This window comes from Protopterus annectens, chromosome 2.part1 (genome assembly GCF_019279795.1).
Source record: "Protopterus annectens isolate FY-2018-M chromosome 2.part1, PAN1.0, whole genome shotgun sequence".
Lineage (NCBI taxonomy): Eukaryota > Metazoa > Chordata > Ceratodontiformes > Protopteridae > Protopterus > Protopterus annectens.
This window is the reverse complement of record NC_056729.1, coordinates 481,209,656-481,233,588: the sequence shown is the minus strand read 5'-3', so window position 1 is coordinate 481,233,588 and position 23,933 is coordinate 481,209,656. Positions and strand designations below refer to the sequence as shown.

Below are 23,933 nucleotides of genomic sequence, written 5' to 3'. Positions count from 1 at the left end.
GGATTCAGCAGTCATACCTCTACTGTTCGTCAGCATGGGTGTAGTGAAGTTTGCCACTTCTGTCTTAAGAAGTGTGAAGTTGGCTTTGAACACATTTTTTACTGTGGTTTCCCTAATGGGGGGTGGGATGTGGATGTCTAGGGTGATTAGCTTGTGGTCGGATCTGACCAACAAGGATTTGACCTCTGGCGTGGAATTAGAAGTTATGTACTCACCATAACGTTCCATCTGAGTAGGTGTATTCATTTGTCTGCAACCTGTGGGTTATGGATCCGATATCGGATCCGAACCGGCATGGTTTTCCAGCTATGGATCCAAGCTCTCAGCTCCTCCCCTCACCCATAATGCCCTGCTCTACCCTCATGACCTCAGATCGAGTTTGCCAAAGCAACAATACCCTAAAAAGGGTAACAAAGAATATGCAGGAAACTGAAAGGCCAGGGGGATAGGAGGGCGGGATGGTTGCAGACAAATGAATACACCTACTCAGATGGAACGTTATGGTGAGTACATAACTTCTAAATCTGAAGTAGGGTATTCATTTGTCTGCAACCTGTGGGACAGAGTCCCCAGCTACCTGAATCTTGGGCGGCCATCATGGAAGGATATTCGAGCACATGAGCCAAAGGATGCTCTACCCTAGATGCAAGATCCAACTTATAGTGGGAAATAAACGTATGAGATGAAGCCCACGTGGCTGCTGCACAAATATCATCTAGAGGAATCCTAGCCTTGAAGGCTGCCGAGGTAGATACTGACCGGGTTGAATGGGCATGAACACCCTCCGGTGGGCCTTCCTGAAGCTTGATAAGCCAATAAGATGCACTGTGAAATCCAGCGGACAGAGAAACTTTAGAGATTGGCTTGCCCAAATTGAATTTCAAAGGAAATAAACAGCTGGTCGGATTGCCTATGACCAGCTGTCCTGTTCAGATAAAATCTAAGTTGCCTGTGAACATCTAGTGAATGTAGCTTATATTCACCTTTGTTTTCATATTTAGGAAGAAAACAGGAGGTTAATGGATTGATTGATGTTTGCTTCAGAAGCGATTTTAGGAAGAAAGGATGGGTTGGTCCTGAGGAGACACGGTCCGGATGAAATACCAAGTAAGGAGGTTTAGCTGATAAAGCTTGAAGTTCAGAAACTCTCTTGGCTGATGTAATGGCTACCAAAAGGCTGTCTTGTAGGACAAGAATTTGAGATCCACCGTGGCCGCTGGCTCGAAAGGAGGAGCGGTCAAGGCCTGTAGGACCAAAGAAAGGTCCCAAGGAGGAACTGCTTGTTTTATAGGGGGCCTGAGAAGAAAAGTACCTTTAAGAAATATTTTACACAATTTGGCTGACATAAGAGGATTAGAGTCATGGCCAATGTGATAGTGAGAAATTGCCGCCAGTTGAACTTTGACTGTGGAACTGCTGGCACCATCGTTAAAGAGAGTGGTTAGAAAGTCAAGCACTAAAGGGAGAGGAACCGTGAAGGGATTCAGGCCTTGCCGCCCCGCCCACAAAGAGAAACGTTTCCATTTGCTTCGGTAAACCTTTCTAGTGGATGGTTTATGAGCCGCCACCAAAATAGCCTTTACAGGTGAAGAAATACCGGGAGTCCTTATTAAGAGTGGAACTGGAGCAGCCAAGCGGTCAGCTTGAGGTTGTCCAGGTTCGGAGGAGGAATGCAGGATGGATGGGATATCAGATCCGGATGGGATCTAGAATCCAAGGAGGATTCACCGAGTGAGACCTTAGGAAGGGGAACCAGATCTGTCGAGGCCAGAATGGAGCAATGAGAATCATTCTGCAACCCACCCGAGAGGCTTTCTGAAGAACTTGCAGCATCAGAGGCAAGGGTGGATAGGCATACAGAAGACCGGGTGGCCAAGCATGCACCAGAGCGTCTCTTGGGGTACCTCCGAGGAGGTATTAGAGCAAAAACTGTCGCACTTGGTGTTTGAGGGAGAAGCAAAAGATCGCATGAAGGGTTCCCCACCGTGCGAATATGCGTTCGCTACTTGACAATTGAGAGACCACTGTAAGGGGTCAGAATGGTGCGACTGAGCTTGTCCGCTAGGATGTTGGACCGACCGGAATGTGCGTTGCTATTAGAAAGCGATTGGTGGAGATTGCCCATTCCCAAACTCTCATGGCCTCTCGACAAAGAGGGTAAGACCTTGTTCCCCTTGCTTGTTGATGTACCAGACAACAGACATGTTGTCCGATTGAATCGCAATTGTTCCCAAGGGAAGAAAGTCCTGAAGTGCTAGCAACGCTAAGAGCACTGCTCTCATCTCTAGAACATTGATATGCAGTAAGGTCTCTGAATCGCTCCACGTGCCTTGGACGGTCCGGCCCGAAAGTGCCCCCACCCGAGGCGGGAGGCGTCCGTGGTCACCGTGGCGAGAGGGGAGAAGCACAAATGGGCGGCCTTTGTGGAGATCCGGGAGTGGAGCCACCACAAGAGGGACCGCTTGCAAGCCTTGCTGATCGCTATGGGATGATGCATGGGAGAGCAAGGTATGACCACTGTACTAAGAGCGTCCACTGTAGAATGCATATTGAGCCTGGCAAGAGGAAGAAGTGCTATAGCCGAAGCCATGGACCCTAGAGCCCTCAGGACCAACTCCGCTGGAACAGAATTTGAATGGAGAATGGCCCGCACCTGGAGTTGCAGATTTAGAACTCTGTCCGCAGTGAGGAAGGCTCAGAACTCCTTGTGTCTAGCCTGGCCCCTATAAAATCTAAGAGCTGTGTGGCCAGGTTGGACTTTTGTATTTATTGTGATGCCCAGAAAGGGAGCAAGATGGAGAAAGGAGTCTCAAGGCCAATAGAAGTAGATGCCTTGTTGGGGCGGTAAGAAGCCAGTCGTCCAGGTAGGAAAGACCTGCACCCCTGAAGCCTCAGGTGGGCCGCTACCACTGCTAATACTTTGGTGAACACCCTGGGGGCTGTGGTGAGACCAAAGGGAAGGACCCGAACTGGTAGTGACTGGCTCCCAGCCAGAAGCGGAGAAACCTCCTGGCGCCTGTCCATCAGGATGTGGTAGTCAGCGTCCTTGAGATCTATCGAGCACATCCAGTGATTTTCTCCCAGAAGGGGAGAATAGATTGCAGAGTGACCATTCGAACTTTTCTTTGGGGACTGCCAGATTCAAGAGAGAGAGGTCTAGGATTGGTCTTAGTTCCCCGTCTTTTTGGCACTAAAAGAATCTGGAGTAGAACCCTGATCCGATCTGGTCTGGGGAACGGGCTGGATGGCTCTTTTCTTTAGCAGATGGCCAATTTCTGCCAGCGGCCTCCCGTTGACCGGGTGGGACGTCCGGGAGGGACTTCAACTTTGGAAGGTGAAGGAAAGGAATGCGATATCCCTGGATATGATTTGGAGAACCCAGCGGTCCGATGTTATGGACTCCCATGCCGCTAGGTGCCCAACGTCCCCGACTGCCTCCAGAGTAGAGCAGTCGGGCAACCCTCAGGGTTGCTGCGGGCCGTTCAGAGAAAGGTTCCCTGGACCCAAGTTTCTGGGAGCCCCTCTGCCTCTAGGGCGGCGCCTCCCTGTCCTCCTCTGCCACGGAAGGACTGGTTGTCCGGAGCAGGCTGGGACTGCTGCGACTTCGAACCACATCTTCTTCTGACCCTTTTGGTTCCTAGAATAGGGCCTCTGGGGTGCAGAGAAGCGGATTCCGACGGCAGACAGCGTCTTCCGTCCTTTCGCTCTGGGTCAACGTCTCGACGGTCTTGCCAAACAGAGCAGAACCATCAAAGGCGTCAAACGACGCTTTGAAGGGCTCAGAAAAATCGAGTGATGGAGCCAGGCCTGACGTCTAGTGACCAGTCCTGTCCCGCAGCTCTAGCGGCCCTCCGTTGCATGGGAGAGTAGCCGCATAGAAGTATTTGTAACTGACCTAAGAGTGGCCATGGGTGGAGTGCAGAACTCTGTCCTCCTCCGAAATGGACTCAGGGGATGCAGCGTATTCCTTAATAAGATCTCGCTGCATCCGAATAACATGTGCCAAATAGTTCAGCGCCCTTACCGAGAAGGTCGCCGAACTGAACATCCGCTTCCCCAAGCGGTCCATCATCCGAGACTCCTTGCTCGGTGGGTGGACTGAGGACTCTCCTGAGCCAGTTCCCTCTTTGTGGCCGCCGTCAACATGGCATCTACCGGAGGCCCCTTACTCCAATGGGTCGGTCGGATGGCGGACTAAGGATCCTATCCGGTCTTTTGGGAATTGGCTCCACGGTGTCCGGTTCCTTCCACGCCCTGGTGGTAATAAGGTCCACCAGGGGTCGGCAGGGGACACCCAAGAGGTAGACGGGCCCGTTTCAAATGCCTGCAAGAACACGGACTAGTCCGAGGAAGACTTGGGGCAGACCACCCCCTTATACGGAGCATTTCCATGATGTCTCCAAAGGAGACATCCTCGGGTGACCGTGGGGAGCCTTCCCCTTCCTCCAAGTCCGTGTCTTCTGTGAGAGACTCGGGAGTCAATGTGCCTCCTTTTGCGTATGCTTGCGAGGACCTCCTCTGGGGGCTGTCAGAGGAGTCCTCAAGCAGCAATTTGCTCCATAGGAGCCACTTGGGGCACAGAAACGGGCTGTCCCAGGGGCGGATGGTGGAAGCCTGGCCCAGTGCAGAGGAGCGGGACGGAGCCGAACAAGTGCGGGGTCCGGAGACCCTCAACAGAGCCCTCTCCACTACATCAAAAGCCGAAGGGCCGACCTCGACCAAAGGATCCGACAATGGCTCCCTCGGATCCGAGAGTGGACGAGCCGGCGCCAAGCACTCGGATCCGGGACAGTACGCTCCGACACAGACGGCGCCGGAGCACTGATCCCCGGATCCGGCTCGGATCCAGGCTCCGAGAGGTCGGGTCCGACGCACTCGAGGGCAGGGTCGGATCCGGTACCAAGTACTATCGGCGCCGACCCACCCCGGCCCGGCTGCTCGGCTCCAGCTGCTCGAACCCGGATAGCGGGTCGGAGAAGGAGCAATAGGCTTAAAAGGGTGTTGAGCTCCCCGGGGGAGGCAAGAGCACTCCCATCTGCATCTGGGCCTGGATGAACCTTCTCATCATCCGGTCCAGATCAGCATCAGAAAGGCTATGTGTAGATCTCGACGAGGCTACTGAGGTAGGCCTGGAGTGCCTCCTCGATAGCCTCGACGGAGATCGGGTCTCCTCCTCCTCAGGACCCGGTGAAAAGCACACAGGGACCGGAGCCGAAGGAGGAGACGAACCGACACGGAGCCGGGAGAAGCCGCTTGGCTGGCGGGCGAAACAGAGGTCTCGCCCGCCGCTTGTGGTGCTTCTCCCTCCGTCCTTAGCAGCATCCCTCCTCTCCAGAAGCGGGAGGTTGAGTCCCAGGAGCAGGAGGGGTGCCACAGGGGAACAACTGTAGCCACAGTAGTCCCCGAAGGAGCGGAGGCCGGAGCCGAGTCTGGCGGTAAAAGACCCACCAAGACAAGCTTGGACCTCCGCTCCCTCAGTGCCCTGGGGTTGAACCCTGCACATATGGAACAGCCAGATGTGAGGTGTTCAACCCGAGACACTAACACACCGAGTGTGGCCATCAGCGGTGAGAGCTTATGGCCACACTGAGCATTTTGAAAAGATAGATTTAGGCTGGTCAGCCATAATCTACAAGCTACTAAAGTAACTTAAAGAAAAAGACACACAGGCCTACACACACACACTACGCAACAGCGAGGGGAGGGAAAAAAATTACTTATTTTAACTCAAACTAAAACTATTAATGAGGGAAACCTAAACTTTCACACAAAAATATATAAAAATTTCAAAACTTTCTGTTTTAACAGGTAAATAAACTACCACTTAGCTGAGAGCAAAGAACCCAAATCCAGTCATCAGCGCGGCAAACGAGATCTGAGGTCATGAGGGTAGAGCAGGGCATTATGGGTGAGGGGAGGAGCTGAGAGCTTGGATCCATAGCTGGAAAACCATGCCGGTTCGGATCCGATATCGGATCCATAACCCACAGGTTGCAGACAAATGAATACCCTACTTCAGATCACCAGTTGCCCATGTTGGTAATGTTGGCTAATACTGGCCCAGTGTTTGTGGCTCCAGCCACAAGTCTGTCAACCTTTGTACATATGTCATGCAGTAAGAGGTGCATATGTTTTGTACTCCGTTCTTTATAGACATCGTACCTAATAACAAGCCAGTCAGATATCAGACTGCTAGACATGTTATGTATAGCAGGGGTTATTTGCGAGGACATAACCTGGGCATTCTGCGGTTGTGTATACAGTAGTGGGGTCTGTGTACTTATGGTGATTGTTGATTGCCAATACGTACCTTGGCCTGTGTACAGACTGTAGTAGATGTCATTGTTCTTGGTCCTGTTCTGCCTGATGTTACATGCTGCTCCAGTGTATGGTACCCTATCGGCTCACATGTTTGTGGGGCCAAACACACACGTGTCCCATACCACAGACAGGCATTGGACCACACTGTGTCATGACCCAGTTTATGTAGGGTAGTGTGAGTGGCACATAGGATGGTGTTTATCAGACAGTCTATATAGTGTCATATTAAGCTTGTGGCTGTGGCTGTGTTCACATTGGTTGTGGGTATGCACTTTCTCACAGGTGTCTGTTACTCTGTGCTGTGACATGCCTGTAGAGCCTGCTATATTTGCAGGTAGATGTATATTCCCCCATACGTGTGGCAGTCTGCCTGTAGTTTGCACAGTGCTTTGTTAGATGCCTATCAGCTTAGTGTAGTTATCCAGTGTGATGTTATGTCCAGATATTTGCAAGATGTACTGCTGCCAGGCCACCATAACTGTTGTGTATTACTTTAGTGAAGACTTCGGTTCTGAAACTCAAATTCGAATATTTCAGTAGTCGGCCGACCGACAGTTGCGAAATGCTTCTGCTTCGGGCACCGTGCGGCAAGAAAGACTGAAGAAAATGGCGTTGGTAGCATGTTTTATACACCGGACGTCATGGAAGAGAAGGCAGCAACCAACGCAGGACCCAAGACTTTGGAATTCAGGCTGACTGAGGGCAACCTGCCAGCAGATTACCCAAATGTAATGAATGCAACAGTGAAACACGAAGAACATCTGTTGTGTATTTATGACAAAGCAGTGGGATTTTGTACAGATGTATGCCACTAACTACTGGGTAGTGTTTGGCCATGTGACCTCTGCACCACTAGTTATTATTTGTCAGGACAGATAGGCATGTGTGAATACTGTGTGGGCAAATGTAGTCCAGTATTTACGTGATGTACCCATTTACATGGCTATTGACATCCACATTGTCAGGCTTGGTCCACATGTCTCACATGAAGGAGATCTATGTATACATCTGGACTGAGCAGAGAGTGCTAAACTGTCCACATATATTGGTCATATCTCTGCTGTAGTCCACAGGATCATTACTGTGCTATCAGTGGTACTGTACTATGATGTCCTTAAGATGTCTGTCAGTAACCAATGGCATACCTGTCAATAGCAGATGTCAGCTCACACACACATGTGTTAAGACGAACACTGTTACAGAAGCAACAGTCGAGATATATACCTGCAATACATACATGGCATCCCCTTGCACTAAGAGGTTGAGGCTATTGTTGCAGTGGTAGGTCTCTACTCCATGTTCTGGACATATGGTAAACATATATATGTGTGTGTTTGTGTGTGTGTGTGTGTGTGTGTGTGTGTGTGTGTGTGTGTGTGTGTATATACATATATATATATGATATGTATATATATATATATATATATATATATATATATATATATATATATATGGAGGTGGTGTAGCTATAATATTTAAACAACATCTAAACATCCAGATCTTAAAATCATCAGCTCCACAAATAGGCAATGAAGAAATAATATATACCAACCTCAAAATTAACCGAAACAAAACCATCAACATAATTGGATGCTACTTCCCACCTGGCCAAAACATCCCTCGACTAGAAAACCTCCTCAGCTGGTCTACCCACCATCTCCCCCAAGAAACTATCATCTTAGGTGATTTCAATATTGACTGGCAATCCTGTTCTGGCAACAATCCAACCCATCATGTACACCTTCATGGCTTCACCCAACTAGTCCAGCCACCAACAAGGATAAATAAAAACTCCAGCAAGCACTCTACCCTGGATTGGATACTAGTCAGTAAGAACCCCCAGTCATATATAACAGGCTGCTTATCAGATAGCCTCAGTGATCACTCCCCAACATTCCTACTCAAAAAATACCTGTACCAAGCTAAACCTGTCATCTATCGTCAAATACATAAAAAAATAAACTTTAACCCACTCACATTCATCTCATCCCTCAAAGAATGTAACTGGCATGCTCTAAAGTACCTCAGTCTAGATGACGCAGTTGAATCTTTTAATACTACCTTCCTGAACATCCTTAATTACCATGCCCCCATAAGATTTTCCAGAACCAAAGCACAACCCTCCCCATGCCTACAGAAAACCACTAAGTCAGAAATGAAAAACAGGGATAAAGCCTGGGAGCACTGGTGCAAAATCAAAACCCCCGCAGCTAGACAGAAATTCCTAGAACTACGCAATAGAGTCAAAAAGCTAATAAAATGGGATAAATTCCAATACTACCAGTCTGCCCTAGACTCCTCACAACACAGCCCCAAACAATTTTGGTCCTCCATAAACTCCATCCTCCACTCAGGTAAAGTCAGTACCCCTCCTCCTAACATCCCTCACTCCTCAGAAAATATTGCTACCTCATTCAAAACACACTTCACCCAAACCATACTATCGCTAGCTAAACAAAACAACCCCCCTCCCCTCCAACCCACACCTTCAACTAGTAATCTCCCCACTGCCTTCTCTTTTTCTCCTGTACCTACCTCCAACATAAAAAAACTCTTAACTAAACTTAAACCCACCAAATTAGCAGCAGACAACCTCCCAAGTGAATACCTACAAATCGCAGCTGATGCTCTGGCCTACCCAGTATCCATCTTGATTAACTGATCTCTGTCAGAAAGTTACATTCCCACATTGTGGAATGTCTCACATATAATTCCCCTCCACAAAGGCGGACCCTCTGCAGAACTAACCAATTACCGCCCCATAGTTATTCTCTCTCCACTCTCCAAAATACTAGAGAGATGCATACACTCTCAGGTCTCACACTACCTCCTTACTAACAACCTCCTTTCCAGTACTCAGCATGGTTTCCGACCAAACCATAGCACCACCACTGTCTTACTCTCCTTTATTAACACTATCCTTCAGCATAAAAACAATGGCTATCTCTCCTCTGCTACTTTCCTAGACCTATCTAAAGCATTTGACATGGTCCCACACAAACAACTTATCTCTGCCTTAATAACCTATCCTTCTCACAATCAGTCACCAACTGGTTTCAGAGTTACCTGTCTGACCACCAACAATCCGTTGTATGGCAGAATGACATATCTCCCCAACTACCTGTCTCCACAGGGGTTCCCCAAGGATCCATCCTTGGACCCCTACTTTTCTCTGTTTACACCAATAATCTAGCCTCTGCCACCAAACATGGCACACTCATCCAATACGCAGATGACTCTACCATCATCTGCTCAGCCCAGTCCCTACCCAAACTGCAAAAATTCACACAGGAAGCCTTTTCCTCTGTTGAAACATGGTTATCCAATGCTCAGTTAATACTCAACCCAAACAAAACTAAACTACTCATCTTCCAACCCACCAAACATACTCAAAACAACTCTCACTTTAACATCACAGCAAAAGACAACACCACTATATACCCATCTGAACACACCAAATTGCTAGGAGTGGAAATAGACAATAAACTAAAATTTGACATTCACATATCCATGACCATAAAAAAAGTCCACAAAAAAACTAGGAGCATTATACAGAAATAAACTATTTCTCACCAAAGCAGCAAAGATTTCAATAGCAAATTACCACCTTATCTCCACCCTACTTTATGCCTCTCCAGTATAAAGGCAATGTGATCTAAACAAGCTAGAGACCTGCTACAACAAAATCGCCAAATTCGCCACAGGGGCATCCTACCGTAGTCACCACTGTCTCTCACTTGCTGAACTGGGCTGGCTTGAACTCCCTCACCTCCTTCAGTGGTATCAACTCTCACTCACCCACAAACTAGTATACCATCCACTAAATGTCCCATCCCTCCAGAATCTACTCCAACCCTATCGCACCACCAGACCACTAAGATCCAGCAACAAAAATCACTTGCAGATCACTAAAGCCAATAACTCTGCTGGTGAAGCACTATTCTCTTGCCATAGCCAAATTATGGAACTCACTCCCACCCACAATTACCTCCGCCATCATGCACCAACTTCAAAACTTTATTAAAAGTGCACCTAAAAACATGCTGGCTATGCCCTTGCAACTCCCACTCTAATATCATCCACCCCATCCAACTACTACCTTTCTTTCACCTCCACTAACTACCTTGATGATAGCAAGCTCAGATTCTCATAAGCCTAGTACTTATTATACAGCAGGAACTTCTCATTGTTACATTTGTTAATGCCTGTTATGTGCTTCACAGATAAAGATTCTAGTTGTCTACTGATGTACTATGTTCTTCATCTGTAAATATGTTGTAAGTAATTTCTATGTTAAATTGTTAATCACTATGTAACCCAATGTAACTACTGTCTGTTTATTTTACTGTGGAGCTTTTCTCCCCGGGCCTCTGCTGAAAATGGACCCACGTCCAGTCGGACACTCCCGGTCAACAAATTTAAATAAATAAATAAATTATATATATATATATATATATATATATATATATATATATATATATATATAAATGTAAATCCATATATAGGTTCATAGGTTGATACTAGGCTATCTGCCCTAGGGCATTTATAAGCCTGGCCAGAGTGTGTTCAGCTTTCGCCACCCTTTTAGATTAGCTGACTGTGCCTGTGTATAGTAGGTCACAGAAGATAGCCCTTTTACGGTTAGTTTACTGTGCCTCTGTCTAGTAGGGACACAGAAGAGATCCCAGGGGTAAACCTACTATCTCCCATCCACTCGTCAAGATTTCTCTTGAAGAGGGTCATTGAGGGGCTCTGCCTAACATGGACTGGGATTTTGTTCCACAGTGAGGGGAGCCTCTGGGATATGAATCTGTCCCTCCAGCATGTCCTGTTTATTTCTGTGTGTAGCTCTAAGGGATTTGGATTTCCTGAGGTGGAGCATGTCCATTAATTCTGGTTTGGACATGGCTTTATACATCAGGCACAGATCGCCTCTGAGTAGGCGGTAAGCAACTGAGTAGAGCTGGAGTTTCTTTAGCCTAACTGCGTAGGGCATCTGTTTGAGTCCCTTGATCCTCTTGGTGAGGTACTTTTGGGGTCTTTCCAGTTGCTGCAGGTGTCTGGTATGGTACATCCCAAATGGGGCATTGTATTCAATTATGGGCCTGATGAGTAGAGGGGCACAATGACCTCTCTTGATCTAGATGTGAACCCTTTTGTGATAAGGTGGGCTATATAGAAGGTCTTTCTAACCAGTTTGGCAATGTGATTGTCAAAGGAGAGATGGCTATCTACTTGGTTCCCCAAATCCCTAATTACGTCTTCCATACATAATGGATTACCACCTACGTGGTAATTTGTCGGCACTTTGTTTTTCCCAAAGGGGGTGACTATGCACTTTTTGGCATTTAGCTTTAGGCCATGGCTCTGGCACCAGTTATCCGTCTCTGTGAGACCCTTTTGGAGGATGCTTGTGTCAGTCAGCGAGTCGATTATGGCACCCAGTTTGCAGTCATCTGCGAACTTGGTCAGCCATAGTCCTCCCGTGTTTGCCTGTACGTCAGAGAAATACATACCAAACAAGAGAGGTCCCAGGACTGAGCCTTGAGGGACACCACTTGTGACTGGTTTAGAGTCCGACATGGCACCTGCAATTCTGACCATGTGGGTTCTATCCCTGAGCCAGTTTGCATCCCATCTTGTGACATAGGGGTTGATATTAAGTTGGTGAGCTTATTTATGATGCCCGAGTAGGGTATTGTGTCGAAGGCTTTTGCGAGGTCCAGGTAGGCTGTGTGGACTACCTTCCCTTCATCTGTGGCCTTGGTGACTGTTTCAAAGAAGTGAACCAGGTTCAAGAGGCAAGATCTGCCCTTAAAAAAGCCAAATTGGGTAGGATCCAGTGTTTGGAGGTTCCCAATGTCTTTGTTTATGAGTTCCATGATGATACGCTCCATAGCTTTGCAGACCAGGCTAGTCAGGCTTATAGGGCGATAGTTTCCGGGGTCCGTTGTGGCACCACCATTGTGGAGTGGGACCACTGTTGCTGTACGCCATTCCTCGGGTACATATCCTGTAGTAAGGCTGAGACTGAACAGTGACTTTGTGAGGGTTCAGTTCTTCTTGGAGCTCATGTAAGACACAGCCCGGGACACCGTCTGGTCCCAATGATGCTGTGTTTTTTGCTTTGGAGAGGGCAGCTCTCACCTGTGCATCTGTAATGTCAAGGAGGCTACACTTTGTTGGGATAGACATTTGCTCTTTTGTGGGGGAAGGAGGGAGAAGTTTGCACTGAACCTGTCTGCCAGGATGTTGGCAATGTCTGTGGGCTCAGTGTATTTTTTGTCATTTTGCACTAACTCAGAGCATATCTGGGAGTTGCCACCCAGGTTCCTGACATACCTAAAGAAGGCCTTGTGATTATCTTTAGCGTCTTGTGCAATTTTTCTTTCGAAGCTGGCCTTAGATGATTTTTTGAGGGATCGTAGTTTCTTGCTAGTATTGATCTGAGATGCCTTCCCAAGTTCACAGCTTCTGGCCATGGACACTCGGACTGTGCCTGTCAGGAGTTACATGGGCATGTCCAGTTATAGGCCTCGATGTGCTACTCTCCCCTGATAATGACATATGTCCATTGGAACCAGGTCCCTCCCGGGACTGGCCCGGCCCATGTGAACGTGGCCTGCTGGGGTATAGTGTGGACAGCTCCCCCCTACAGTACTGGGTACTGGGGCTGGTACTGCCACTACGTGAGCAGCTTGGTGTTCTTGCATGTCCACATCAGTTGCCAGCTGTTGGTGTTGCTGGCCTACATCCACGCGGCCATCGCCCCACTCCCACCACATGTTCTAGCACGGACAAGCCACGGTCGATGAGGCCCACCATCTCACCCAACCGTCTATCCATGACTTCGGTATAATCACGGAGGGCACCTGCAAGTTCAGGGAAGTTGTCACTTACAGATGAGAGAGCAGGCCTCTGCAGCCTCCGGCCCTGTCTGCTGTACAGTTCCATAAGTGCCTGCGCCCCCTTGACAGTCTGAAACATGCATCTTGTGGTACCAGTTGTGGCACCTCTGCCAGGGGCATGATGACCAGTGGCCCTCCCATGAGCACCCTGGTACATCTGCTTATGTGATGCCCTGCTGGACATCTGGCTATGCCTACTGTGTCCAGACTCAGCAGGCATAGATACCACACTCTCCTGTGCACTGCCACCAACCTCCAATTGTCCCTCTGCTATGGCCACTGGTGATGGGGTATCTATAGGCACTGCGACTGTGTTTGGGGCTGGGGTGGATAACAGGGGAATGTCAAACGATGGTGCAGTTTCTGCTTCTGGCAACACTGCCTGTGCCTCAACAGTCCTATCATCATTTTTGGTGTCTGTATGGACAACAACATCAGATTGCATGCAGGAGGGACCCTGACCCACCTCACCACCTTTGAGGGGAAAACAAGAAATGCACTTAAAGACCTGTACAGCATTGCATAACAGTACACACACACACACACACACACACACACACACACACACACACACACACACACACACACACACACACACACACACACACACACACACACACACTGTAATTCCACCATAATACCTACCTGTCCCTGAGTTTACAGACAGTCCCATGTTTATTCACGTAAGTTCCCCATCCTGCTTTACACTTGGTAACATACACTCATTAATACCACTCATTAATGTATCATTCTTGTAAATGCCTAGACAAATGATCACAACACAAGACCTGTTACTCCATTACCTCCTTGATTTGATTGGAGTAGGTTTTACAAGGCCTCACTGCTGTTCACCCTGGGTATGTCCGGACATCGTGAACATGGCCCACATATGTTAGGGGCTACTATGTTCACTCCATAATGTCACGCACTGAAGTGTCATATGTAACTATAGCTCAGTAGATGCAAGATCTGTTGCACAATCAACTTATTATGTGGATAACAGTAATATATGGATACACTCCCTGGTGCTGTCTAGTAATTCCCCAATGCATCTGTAGTGCTGCATACGTGGGTAGTCATTCACCTTTCTGCTTATTGCAGTTTTAACGGTAAACCTGGTGACTAGTTTCCCTCCCAATGCACGTTCCATGCTACAGACCTTATTATACTATCAGCTGTCCTGTGATTACACATCAGACAAGTATTCCTGGTGTCTCATGTGTCAGTCCATGTCCATGTTCTGCACGATTCCAAAGGGAAGTACTGACGTATGAACAACCCCACAATCATACATGTGCATACATGACACCCACAAAACACACACATGCACACACATCCTACATGCATCAACCCCCCCCTCCACTCCACCAGATTGCACTTACATACAAAATAACCCCCACACACACACACACACCTACTGGTGAGGTTGCACAAAGATAGTACACACAGACCCCATTACCCCAAACCTTATCATGGCTATGGGGAGTGTACACACCCTTACTGATACGACGCACTCTTCCTTGATATGCCATGGGACCACATCACTGCATATTTTAACATTACATGAGCATGATATGTCACATATGTCCTGTACATTCAAATGCAGTGTCTAACAAATGTGTTAGGTGTGCAGATGCTGACAGTGATGCATACACTCCGTGGGTGCGTATGTGTGCATGCCCTTATCATGATGGTTTGTTGCACCTACTGTTATGTGTACTACAGCAGTCACTATTCCTGGCAGGGGTATACTAGCATGGGGCCATCTGCATTTGCCATATATGGTCAGTCTGCCCTACGTCTCCCAATTCTGCATGATTGCAAGGTCAACTAATGTGTACATCCCTTGGAGTTCACACACTGCCGTCACTATTGCTGTGGAGTCAGGGTTACATTGGCCATAGTTCCTGAACCTGACTGTGTGCAGATACAGTCATTCATAGCATCCTTAGGATCCCTGCTGCAGTGCACTGGTGTGTCATGACGACACCCCCGCCCCACCTTCAGCCTTTTTGCAGATGCTTGACAACTATGGCCTACACATGTGTGTCAGTTTGCAGTGTCCCAAACACTAAACACCATGTGTAACAGCCTAGTCCCAGCTAATGAATGGAAAACATACAGATGTACACTGGCACCAGCTCAGTACAGATGGGGATGGTGGACCTGAGGTGGGGTGAGGCATTGGTTGTGCAGCACATGTATCTTACATGATACTGTCTGTAGGTTTCCAACATGGTCATGATACACCAGTTCACATTGTAACACATGACTTTTGGGAACCTCTTCTGTTATGCATACACTACCTTTAGAGAGGCCTGGCTGATGTTTCCTGTGGTACAACTGTCAGATCTGATTACCCTAACCCACAGGCCACACGCTTGCAGAGGTCAGGCAATTGCTGACATGGGACATGCACAGACAGTACTTGCTAGACATTCCTGTAACCCTCCCTCAGTGTTGTGGCATGTTACTGGGCAGCCCGCATGACCGGTTTGCTACATGTGACATCCTTTGTCTTGGATGGCCATCTGTTTATTTCCTACATCATTCCTGTCCCATAAATCCTTGCCACATAAATGACTGTCTGCACAGTTTGCCGTGGCATATGCAATGGTGAGGTATGGCTGCATGTCCAGCTCATGTGTGCTACCTGCTGGGTATGGGGCCCAGCCATGTCATGTAAGATGTGTGCAAGCCACACCTGCCTCTGTTGCAGGTAAGTGTGCACATTTGATGGCCAAATGTCTTGGATAGCAGAGCAATAAGTGGTGCGACATTGGGATGTTTACTTGCTGAATGGTGCATATCCATGACAACTGCATGCAGTCAGTACCTCGACAGCTGCTTCCACTATATTTTATCTGGAGTGTGTGCACACATATGCTTCCAGTGTTTAAGTTATGTATTCCCCATATTTGCTGCCCTAACCTATGATTCCATATTACACACTGATTGCTCATGTTGGGACCACATTGCAAGTTTTAAGGCTTGTGGACCGCTGTATTATGATATGCTGTAGTGTAGATCTGTAAGAGTTGCCATTGTACTACTGGTATATACACTGCTGTAGCACTGTATAAGGGTGATGTTTCACACATGTCCCTACTGTAGGTCATTTGTCCCACCATTATGCTCATCCCTGTGAACACATTTTGCAATGACAGGATGTTAGTTATATTGCAGGTGTCTGACATAACCTTCAGATACACCATTAGGGTCACCACTGTGATGCATGCAGTTAAGAGCAACAATACATGAACATGTATGGCATGCATTATGGGTAGGTGTGACAGATGTGTGCATGGAATATACCATAGCCATTACATGACCGGTGTATTGGCAAGCATGAACATAAACCATACTCACCAGCTACAGGTTGTTGCCTTGGTGGTATATCAGAGGGATCTACATAAGAGTATGAGAGATATGATGTCAGTAGCCATAGCTGTGGCATTGGTACACGGCGGGTGCAGCATTACAGTACATCAACAGTACAAGTCCACAATACTACAGCTTATACACATCTGTTTATTACTATTATGCAGCAACAGACTATATATATGTCATGTCACATATGCATGATCTACCTGTACAGATGCAGATGGATATGTAACAGTGGTCTACTGATGTGCCCTGCGGCCTTATCTGCACACTCCTCAGCCGGTGTGTGGGTATCACTCACCTCCACTTTGGTCTCTGCTAGTTGTTGCATGTGTGAGCGGGCAGGTGCCACAAGGCTGGCGAGGGGCTCCTGAACACGTGTCGGGGGGTTGGATGGCATGACCCCCCCCCCCGTTGCAAGGTGATCCACCGGACTGCAGCAGCATGCTGGTGGGCATCGCGGAGCAGGTCGCTGTAATGATGCCGGACCTGCTCATAACTGCGGTTATGCAGGCCAACATTATTGACCCTGTGGACTAGATCATTCCACAGGGTGGTCTGCTCCTGCTGCTAATGGGCTGTGCTTGAAAACAGCACCTGGTAGTGCAGCACAAGGTGGTTGATGACTTCATTTTTATCCGCTAAATACACAGGTAACCTGCCATGTGACATCTTGCCTGAAAGACATAAAAATGGAAACAGGTCTGAGCAACTCATACAGTAAGGTTACCATAGTTCTTAATACATATCTCTGTCTCCCCCCCCCCACATACACACACTATATCTGAGGCAACTAAATGTTCACACAACTCAATAGGTATGGCTACAGCTTAACAACCATTGGGACATTTATCGTATTGTACCACACTTTGTGCTATGTGTTTGTAGCCAGGCTCCCTGTGGGGACACTATCATTGCTGGCCTGTTATGGACAATGTCACCTGCATGCCATTGTATGGGCTACTATGGTTCCATATATGCACGTGGTCTGTTTGCTATGGGTATGCAGGAAATCCATCAAGGCTGGGTCTGAAATGGCCTTGTATGCCAGGCACAGGTCACCTCTGAGCAGTCTGTATAAGACTGAGTAGAGGGATAGGGATTTTAGCCTATCTGTATAGGACAGGTGTTTGAGATCCCGGATTTTCCTGGTCAGGAACCTCTGTTGTCTGTCCAACTGCTGCATGTGCTTGGCAAGGTATATGCCGAAGGGGGCATTGTACTCAATAATGGGTCTGATAAGGGAGGAGTACAGGGATGTTTTGACCTCCTTGTTCCTGGATGAAATACCCTTATTTATGAGGTGGGCCATGTAGAAAGCCTTCCGTACAAAAGAGGCAATGTCATGGTCAAAAGTCAGGTTGCTATCAACCTGTGTGCCCAAGTCCTTCACAACTGATTGCATGCTTAATATATTGTTATTAATGTGATAATTAGTGGGGATGACATTTTCTGTAAAGAAGATAATGATGCATTTCTTGGCATTCAGTTTGAGACCATGCTTCTGGCACCAGTCATTAGTTTGGGTAAGACCCTCTTGGAGGATGTTCACATCACTAGGGGAAATTAAGACAGCACCCAGCTTGCAGTCATCTGCAAACCTGGTCAGACACAAACTGCTGGTTTTGGCTTGCACCTCAGAAAAGTACATCCCAATCAGTATAGGCCCCAAGACCGATCCTCGGGGTACATTGCCAGTTACTGGTCTACTACTAGAGGTGGCTTCCTCTACTTTGACTGGGTTCTATCAGTGAGGCAGTTAGCTACCCATCTGGTAACATACAGGTTGATGCCTAGCTGGGAGAGTTTATCTATTATGCCCAAGGAATAGTGTCAAAGGCTTTGTTGAGGTCAAGGTCGATGCTGTGCACCATCTTCCCCTCGTCTATATCTTTGGTGACTGTTTCAAAGAAGTTGACCAAGTTTAACAGGCATGATCTCCCTTTGAGAAAAAGAAAGTGTGGTGGGTGAAGCTTTTGGAAGTTGCCAATGTCCTTGTTTATAAGGTCCATGATGATGCATTCCATGGCCTTGCAGATCAAGCTAGTTAGGCTGATGAGCTTTTAATTGCCTGGGTCAGTGGAAGCCCCACCTTTGTGTAGAGGGATGACAGTGGCTGTCCTCCATTCAGCTGGGATGAAGCTGGTGCTCAGGCTTTGGTTGAATAGGGTGTCTAATGGAGCTGAGTGCGCATGCCTGAATACATGTAAGATGCAGCCAGGGATGTTATTGGGTCCTATGGAGACTGTATTTTTTGCCTTTGAGAGGGCAGGTGCTGGGGATGTCCTGGTTTACTGATGAAGGGAAAGGGGGTGAAGTTTTCACTGAACCTGTCTGCCAGCAGGTTAGCTATATCTGTGGCATTTGTGTACTATGTGCAATGTCGTTATATATGTTTTTTTCCAAAATGTTCTGGACCTTGTCTCACATTGTTTGTCTGTCCAGTTTTATTAGTTTGGTCTTCAAAGTTATAGCTCCAGTTTGCTCTCACTTCATTTCTTTTTAACTTTATCTATCATCGTGCTTGAATTCCACTTCTGCATTTTGCCAAAATGTTTGACATTCCTTCAAAAAGTGGTATAATACTTTATTCTATTTTCCATTTTCTGTTTGTCTTGTACCATGGAGGTCAGGTTGTGACTGAAAAGAGCCTGCCAGCCAATCCACTTTCTTGGTTACCAAACTGAAATTAATAGGTAAACAAGGAAGCACAAAGCTGAATAATGTGTATAAATTAAATGATTTCATGTAGAGATTAAGTTTGTCAGGGGACCTTAGAGAGTACAGTACAAACCTATTTGTTTTACTTTTTTATTAAAATACATAAATGTTTGCTTACAGGTACCATGTAATCTGTGTACATTGTTGCTACTCTTACATTACATAAAACACAGTAGGCGGGTATTCAGAAATTAAAAATAGCATACTGTGTAATGCTAAACTTTGCAGTAAGTGCTATCATGCAGGCATACCTTCCAACCTGTTAGAACAAAAATCTGGACAAAGCCATAAATAATGGAGGGACAAAGGCCCCAAAATAGGGACATTTTTTAAATATTGCTTTTACAAACTTAAATTGATAGAATAACAAGTTTGGCATTAGCATGGTTCTCCTGCAGGGTATAAAGTCTGAAACCGAACTGTCTGTGATTATTTTCTGACTACAGTCCTCAATAATTTGCCAGAAAAGCACAATTTTGTGAAACAGACCAAAAACAAGAGGCAAAAATCTGTATAGTTGAGAGGAATGCATGCAGCGCATATCCAGTTTGGAGATATCTGTAGTATAATCACGAGTGTGAATTTGTGAGGTCATTAATATATACTTTCGTAAGTACATTATTTTTGGGTGAAAATGAAAATATTTTATTTTGGTATGTGTAACTATGGATGCTAGTATCAGTCATGTCTGTTAATTATAAGATGTACTGCAGTGGTGGTGCTGCGGTAGCGTTGTCGCCTCACAGTTTGACATTGCCCGTTCGATTCTCAGAGCGTCTTCTGTGTGGTGAAATGCGTGAATGGGCATTCCTTCGTTGAAGGTTGTGCGTTAGGCCCGGCAAGCCAGCACGTAAAATTCTACTGCCAATCATTAGCGGACCGGAGTTCCGCTGTGGCGACCCCTAACCGGGAAAAGCTGAAAGACATAAAAAAATACCTATGTGAATAAATTGCCTATGTGCATGCATATACATAGGCATATGCATGCACATTACTCAGGCAAAAAAGCACAAAGATTGCAATATATGCATGCATATATACATACACATATGTATGTGTGTTGAATTAAATATTGAGATACATATGTAAATATGCAGGTACAAACAGTCACTAACCATGTTTTACATTTGCCGTTACTATTTGAGATGATGTAGGTGGTGATAATGATAATCACCAATGAGTCTGTTCGATGTTTTGTGTTTTGAACAAATTCATTGATGATTATTCATTGTACAGACACACACGTAACACACACACATTTTATATATATATATATATATATATATATATATATATATATATATAGATAGATAGATATATAGATATATATATATATATCTATATATATATATATATATATATATATATATATATTACATGCTCAGAACACATTGATTACATTTAGAGGTAGTTACACAAATGAGGATGTGGATAACAGAGTGGAAGACAAGGACAGTACAGTAATGTGATGTAGGCTAGTCAGCATCCAGATGTACTAAAAGTATAATTCCACATTGTAGGATAACAGCAGAACTGTTTGTATTGTTGGGAAAGTGAACTGACAGAAAACTGTGGATACAGTGTATAAATCTTGTACTACCTGGCATAATATTATTGTACTCCATAATAAGTCATTATGGCTACATTACCCTTGAATGTTTAACTGACCCACAGCATTATGTCAGACATTTGCATAGACCTAAAATGTGACATCAACATACTGACCATTCCTTGTGTGTACTTTTGCGGACATTTGACAAGGTAATGGCAGTCCTATCCTTGGACTGAGATAACACATAGGTTCACTGGTTCACACTAGGCTATCTGCCCTAGGGCATTTATAAGCCTAGCCAGAATGTGTTTGGCTTTCGCCACCCATTTTAAATTTATTTTGCTATGCCCTTTTTCGAGGTTAGTATACTGTGCCTCTGTCTAACAGTGACACAGAAGTGATACCCGGGGTAAACCTATGATCTCCCATCCACTCATCAAGATTCCTCTTGAAGAGAGTCAATGAGGGACTCTGCCTAACCTGGACTGGGATTTTATTCCAGAGTGAAGGGAGCCTCTGGGTTATGAATCTGTCCCTCCAGCATGTCCTATTTATTTCAGTGCTGAGGTTCAAGTCTCTCAAGTGCATAGCTCGATGGGATTTGGATTTTCTGAGGTGCAGCATGTCCATTAATTCCGGGTTGGACATGGCTTTATACATCAGGCACAGATCGCCTCTGAACAGGCGGTATGCCACTGAGTAGAGCTGGAGTTTCTTTAACCGGGTAGCATATGGCATCTGTTTGAGCCCTCTGATCCTCTTGGTGAGGTACTTTTGGGGTCTTTCCAGTTGCTGCAGGTGTCTGGTAAGGTACATCCCAAAAGGGGCATTGTACTCAATTATGGGCCTGATGAGGGATGAGTAAAGAGGCATGATGACCTCCCCTGATCTAGATGTGAATCCCTTCATGATTAGGTGGGCTATATAAAATGTTTTTCTAACCACTTTGGCCACGTGGTTGTCAAATGAGAGATTGCTATCAACTTGGGTCCACAGGTCCCTAATTACTTCTTCTGTACTTAATGGATTACCACCTATGTGGTAATTTGTGGGCACTTTGTTTTTGCCAAAGGGATGACTATACACTTTTGGCATTTAGCTTGAGGCCATGGCTCTGGCACCAGTTGTCTGTTTCTATGAGGCCCTTTTGGAGGATGCTTGTGTCAGCTGGAGAGTCGATTATGGTGCCCAGTTTGCAGTCATCTGCGAACTTGGTCAGCCACAGTCCTTCCGTGTTGGCCTGTACCTCCGAGAAATATATACCGAACAAGAGAGGTCCCAGGACTGAGCCTTGTGGGACACCACTTGTAACTGGTTTGGAGTCTGACATGGCTCCAGCAATTCTAACCATGTGGGTTCTGTCCTTGAGCCAGTTTGCAATCCATCTAGTGACATAGGGGTTTATATTTAAGCTGGTGAGCTTATCTATAATGCCCGACTGGGGTATTGTATCGAAGGCTTTTGCGAGGTCCAGGTAGGCTGTGTGGACCACCTTCAATGGCCTTGGTGACTGTTTCAAAGAAGTCAACCAGGTTTAAGAGGCAGGATCGGCCCTTAACAAAGCCGAACTGGGTAGGATCCAGTGTCTGTAGGTCCCCAATATCTTTATTTATGAGGGCCATGATGATCCTTTCCATAGCTTTGCAGACCAAGCTAGTCAGGCTTATGGGGCGATAGTTTCCAGGATCCGTTGAGGCAACACCTTTATGGAGAGGGACCACTGTTGCTGTACGCCACTCTTTGGGCACATATCCTGTAGTGAGGCTGAGATTGAACAGTAGTTTTATGTTTGGGTTTAGCTCTTCTTGGAGTTCATGTAGAACGCAGCCTGGGACACCGTCTGTTCCCATTGATGCTGTGTTTTTTGCATTGGAGAGGGCGGCTCTTACCTGAGCATCTGAGATGTCAGGGGGGAAGCACTCTGCTGGGATAGATATTTGCCCTTTTGGTGGGGGGGGGGGAGAAGTTTGCACTGAACCTGTCAACTAGGATGTTGGCAATGTCTGTGGGTTCGGTGTATTTTTTGTCATTTTGGTCTAATTGTGAGCATATCTGGGAATTACCACCCAGGTTCCTAACATAACTAAAGAAAGCCTTGTGATTATCCTTAGTGTCCTGTGCAATTTTTCTCTCGAAGCTGGCCTTAGACAATTTTATGAGCGCCCGTAGTTTTTTGCTAATACTGATCAGTGATGCCTTCCCTTTTTGGGATTTTGCTCTATCATTTAGTAGCTTCCTCCTTCTATTGTATAGTTTGTTTATGGCTGGGGTCCACCAGACATGACATCTGCCTTTGGAGGATTGGGTCTTGGTTTTATTTGGGATCGCATGATCCATGCATTCCTGAAGGTGTTCATAGAATGCGTTTATAAAGGATTCTGCGGTCTGGGCCGTATTTTCCACAGGCCTGGGGGCTTTGAAGGATTCCACCTCGGTTTTGAGGAGTGAGAAATTTGCTTTAGAGAAGTTTTTCACTGTGGTTTTCTGGGCAAGGGGTGGGGTCGGGATGTGAATATCCACTGAGATTAGTTTATGGTGTGATCTTACCAGTGAGGGATACACTTCTGTTCCGGAGCATAGAGTCCCCATGTTGCTGATAATCAGGTCCAGTATGTTTTCCCCTCTTGTGGGAGTGGTAACAAGTTGTTCCATAGCATTTGAGTTTATAAATTCTAGGAACCTTTGGGCTAGGGTGTTGGAGCTAGAGTAATGCTCCCAGTCTACATTTTGGTAGTTGAATTCGCCCAATATAATGATGTTTGGAGAGACCTTCATATTTTCCAGTGTTCTCAGGAAGGCCGAGTGGGGTTCCTGGATTTGGGAGGGTGGTCTGTAGCAGACTATAAACTGGAAGGCAGTTTTACCCACTGTTAGTTGCACATGGATAGTCTCTGATGCTTCGTGCTTTGCCACCAACCTGGAGGTGTGGGTATCTTTGATGAATATCGATACTCCCCCTCCTTTTGTGGTTCGGTCCAAGTTTTGGGGCCGAAAAGCATGGTATGAGGTGTAACCTGGTAGTGCTGGGGTGCTCTCGGGAGCCCTGA

General features: G+C 46.5%; 1 protein-coding gene across 6 annotated transcripts in view; it reads right to left on the bottom strand.

Annotated features, from left to right (window-relative positions):
• INPP4B (inositol polyphosphate-4-phosphatase type II B) overlaps positions 1-23,933 on the bottom strand; it is a 4,727,932-nt gene that overhangs the window by 614,501 nt on the left and 4,089,498 nt on the right. The window lies entirely within an intron of this gene.